At 49.1% G+C, this 4,706-nt stretch overlaps 1 long non-coding RNA gene across 3 annotated transcripts in view; it reads left to right on the top strand.

Moving 5' to 3' along the window:
• LOC111259009 (uncharacterized) overlaps positions 1-4,692 on the top strand; it is an 11,281-nt gene extending 6,589 nt beyond the window's left edge. The window contains exons 1-3 of one of the 3 annotated variants that reach the window (XR_002679359.2): positions 7-784; positions 1,808-1,979; positions 2,128-4,692. This is a non-coding gene — a long non-coding RNA (uncharacterized LOC111259009). Of the gene's footprint in view, positions 1-6; positions 785-1,807; positions 1,980-2,112 lie in introns of those variants that run through there. The other 2 variants (XR_002679361.2, XR_002679362.2) reach the window with 2 other exon arrangements.
• The last annotated feature ends 14 nt before the right edge of the window (positions 4,693-4,706 follow it).

Raw genomic sequence — 4,706 nt, 5'->3', positions numbered from 1 at the left:
CACAAAAACATCGTTTGCATTAATTGAGCTTAACATAATGTAAATCAACATGGTTATTGAAGGCATTCAGTATCCACTATATGAAGCACGAGCCATGTGACTCCGTCTTCGAGGCAACTGCCCTCCAGAAACTGAACATCGTCGCTATACGTCTATAAGGCGTATAACTTACACATTTCGATCCACCGTAAACTTACCTATTTTACTCTCCATCCACCCCCACAGCTGTGCTACAATCATGTCTACTCAGATTTTCTTCAGGGGGCAGAAATGTTTGTTGAGAATTATCAGTGGTTTACAGAGAATTGACACCAATTGGCTCGGTTTCCTCTATCTTTCAAAACATCAAAGCAAACATGTTAATTAACATCAAAACAAACATGTTAATTAACTAGAAAATAACATTTTTTGATTGTCCCCCTTTCCAAGTTCTCTCCGCTTATCAAGCCTGCGTCAAGTGCCTCTTCATGCCTTCATCTGCGCCCCTACAACCAGTGAGGGCAAGAGGCACACGCACATATATGGATTAACTCTCAACTCACTTGGCCATTGCTCTTTAAGCAGAGTTGCTGTGACTTTTAAGGTAGCACTGTTTGAATGCAGTTGTCAGCCAACACAGGCTGAATAGTCATTCTGAAACATCTCGGTCCACATTGTGAGTGCTGTAATCATCTTCGTTCTTCGAAGCATAGTGACGCTAGTCAGCTTCTATGTGGCCTCCATTCAATGTGGTTAGCGAACAGAGTCGAAACAGCCAGCTGGCGTCAATTTCACTCCAAAGACGGTAAGTCAGCTTCTCGAGACTTTGTTGGCTTGGGTCGGATTGTGATGGGCCAAAAGCCAAGGAAACTCGAAAACTCTTCTGGCGATTATTGCAGTTGATTTTTTTCTAGCAAAATATCCGGCCCGTTCCCGTGTTCATTCCCCCCCCCCCCCGCACTGTCCCCTGTCCCCTGTGCCACCTGAATATCCCAACAGCAAAAATGCTACTTGCCGCCAGCTAGGTACGAAGCGCTGAACAAGCAGCCACCTCTCGGTTTACTAGTTGACTGTCGCCCCTCGATTTCTCAGGTTTCCTTTTCCCTCGCCTGTCTCCGACGAAATGACGCCGACCATCGTTCTGCCTGCTTACTGCTACTGACGTCATGATGTGGTGATGCATAGGCTAGCGGTAGCAGCGGTCGCAAACGATATTTTTTCTCATTCGGTGCCGTCCACTAGCGTCGGTCTATTGCGTCGTATACGCATCCGTCCGTTTGTCCATGATGATGAATAAAGGGGGATCGAGGACAAGATGAAGCTAGCAAGCATCTTAGGTCGACAAAGAGCGCCTCCCAGCGGGCGAAGCAGAAAGCTCGTTGTTACCTTCTGATTGATGCATCGATGCCAGATGTCTGCATTTGCTCGGTCACTTCTTGGCGAAACTAGATGGTTGGGGTTTTTGCTGTTACAAAGTGTGCTTGTCGTTTAGACTGCCTTCGTTGTGTAGAATCGCCATAGCGGCTCCTACGATTTCTATACCGCTTCGGCCGCCCTATCATATATATATATATATATATGTGTGTGTGAGTGTGTGTGTGTGTGGGTGTGTGTCTGGTGGCGGTGAACGCGTGTGTCTCTTTGTGTGTGTGTATCTCATATTCAAGCCGCCGCCGCCTTCCGCGTCGTTTTGGCTTCTCCCGTCTCTCCGGGCTGGCGCGGTCCAGACACTTGCGCTGTGTTGAATCTCCCTCGCCATGGCGAAGTTACTAGCACGCACGCTAATTGGTAGAGCCCTTTCTCTCGCAACTCTGATTCGCTACTCCAGCTTTGATCGGGTCAGCGGCGGCGAGGTAGGCCGAGCGTCGGCCTCGTTGGGCACAGATTAACTCGAGCCCTGCCGGGGTGAAGATCGCTCGGGATCGACGCGACACACCACCCGCCACCCCATCGTGGCGTTACCACCCTACCTCGGTTCCTCTCAGTTGTACCCAACAGAGGTGAGTGCCTATTGCCTATCTATGTACTGTTGAACGAACGCAGCGAATACGGCTACTTCCAGTATTGGCTAGGCGTTCGTTTTTTTTGTGCTTTCGTACTGACATAGGAAAACGTGAATGCTTTCGTGAATAGAAGTACGCATTTCAGAAGTTAGAAATTCGTGGCCAATTTCCACCAACAGCGGCGATGGGTCTGAATTCATAATGGAGGGCGAGCGACGCCATTGCAGTTTATCGGAGTAACTTAACCGTTAGGCCTAGCGTGGGGATCGGCGTGTGCATGGTGTAATCGTCAGGCGTGTTCTTCGATGCAGGACCAGAGCAGACCTTTGCGTTTAATTTGTTCATCGTAAATGCTGTTTTACGTGTGAGACCTCATTCGAATTGGTACGTTTTGTGCAGTTTTGCATTGATGTCGAAATGACGTGTGATCTTCTGAGATTTGCCTGGTTCATTTTTCTCGTTCGAAGTAGGTGTCCTGTCGACGAAAATAGCTACTGCATAGAATTTTGTAGCCTTTTATAATACGACGGTGATTCCGGCAGGATGATTCGTAAAAGACAAATAATACGATAGTATTTGGACACACCTTGTAGACGCTGTGTTCGTCAAAGCAGCCGATGCGGGGTCTATAGCTCGATGCTTATGGTGCTTGATATTAGTGCCATTGAATTTCATATAGTTGAAACTATCCATTAGTTTCGTGTTTTTTTTGTACAATTTTAGATAGCATAGCGGTATGTCGGTGGTAATAGCCGAAACGTGTTAATAATACAGCGTTTCTTTGATCGACTGGTTCTTGTGGCTACGAACTACACCGCCATGTGCCATCACAGTACTCACAACCGAGCTGTTGTATTACAATAATTCAGATTGTTTGCCATTTCGATAAAATTGCTTTGACCACCATTTTGGCGGCGATTCGGCTTCAGCCCAAGCCAGCATCAGTTCAAAGGTGTTGGCGTTCTGCTCATGAAGTGGCTTCTGTTGAGATCATGTGACGCAGTGCGAGTTGGCAAACGATGGGACGTTGTTGCAATTGCCAGCTACCGCCATGTTGCTGTCAGCGAAATCGTAAGCTTTTTTTGCTTTGCTCTATCGTAGCACATTTTATAGCTCCGCCATTGGTCGGAAACAGCATCTAGCGTTTTTGCAACACGTCGTATTATAAGCTAGTTAAACGGCCGGTCGGAGAATTACTGCCACAATCACGATAGTTGCTGTTGACGATTGTTGTGCTGCCAGTTCCGTTTCGTAAGCCATATCGTGATCAACAACGCAACAATTTCCATGTAAGAAAGCTTATACCAGCATCATTATAAAAGCATCTTTACTTTCCCAGCTGCTGCGGTTACTAGAGCCTCAGCTGCCAGCGTCTCGAGCGTCAGCGGCGGCGCTAACAAGCGTTTGCTTGCTTCGCTTTGCTGCTCGCTGCTGCCAGTGGTAACCGAGGCAACAGCCATCTTCGGTGTTAGCAGGTAACTGCGGCTGGCTTTCGGCATTCAGATTTCAACGGCTGGGCTGTTGCTGGCGTGGCGAACGCGTCGTCTACATTTCCATGACCATCGTAGCATCGAGCATCTTCGTGATGATTCTATCTGACCTCGAGCGGCAACGGAGCGTCAGTTGCGGTAGAAACGCCAGTAATAATAGGCGCAGAAGTGGCGCTATTAATCGTGGCAGTTTCGTAGCGGAACGTAGTATCGCGGTGGTTGTAAAGCGGTTGGTGATCGCCCACCGATGTTCGTTGGTAGACTTTTCCCCCGCCGTCGCCGCCGCTGCCGCCTCCGCCGTCGCCGCCGGCACCACCACCGCTACCACCACCATCACCGCCGCTATCGCCGCGTTCATACACGCTCTATAACAACTACTATGCGCATGCGTCACCGTTGCGCCGCTCGCCGGCCGCTGCTTGCTCGCTTGCCGACACTCATGCTAGTTGATACTGTTCGCTATAAAGGCGAAGCGGCTGGCGGTCGTCCGTTGGCAGGCATTGTTGCTATGTTTGGCGCTGGCGCCTCTATTGCTGATGCAGCTTCCACTGAGGGAGGAGGGAAGAGGCCTCACGCCAGCCGGCCAACTGGCGCCTGTCCATCGGTGTTCTAAGACAAACTACGCAGCCAAAGCGACGGCAATGGCGGTGAGCGCTTGGCCTAGCTGCCGGCCATTTGACTAGCCGATTTATCTTCGTTGCTGCCGCTGGTTGTTGTTGGCCTGTCCGTTGTAGGCTAACTCTTGACCGCTGGGATCTTTCTCCTGCTCGTCGCAGCCATCGTCGCTACTGTTGCTGCTCTTCAGCGCGCTGGTAGCGCCTAATTACGACCACCTAAAGCTGGTTTCCTTTAGTCAGCTGTGTCAAAAAGGGCCGCAAAAAGTGAACGCGAGTTCAGCGCACTATCCTGCTTCTAGCTTCGGTCCCTTACCCATCGCCTTTTATGCGGTTGTGGTGGGGATAGGACAAGACTAAATAGATTTAATGAGATGACAGTAGCTCTTCGTATCGGCCTGGCCGACGTCCTTTCCACAATGCTATTACAATAGTAGCGAGCGACGACTTATCGAATATATGCAGTATTACTACAACTTCGGCTGACGAAGCTAGTAGATGCCAGTAACTGTCAGGCGGGAGTATGTAACATCTATTTACCAGGCGAAGGTATCATACAATATATATATATATATACGACAGTAACGCTATATATATATATATATACGACAGTAACGCTA

Source organism: Varroa jacobsoni, unplaced genomic scaffold, assembly GCF_002532875.2.
Source record: "Varroa jacobsoni isolate VJ856 unplaced genomic scaffold, vjacob_1.0 scaffold_285, whole genome shotgun sequence".
Lineage (NCBI taxonomy): Eukaryota > Metazoa > Arthropoda > Arachnida > Mesostigmata > Varroidae > Varroa > Varroa jacobsoni.
Note: the sequence above shows the minus strand (reverse complement) of the source record. Positions and strands in the feature narration are given on the sequence as shown.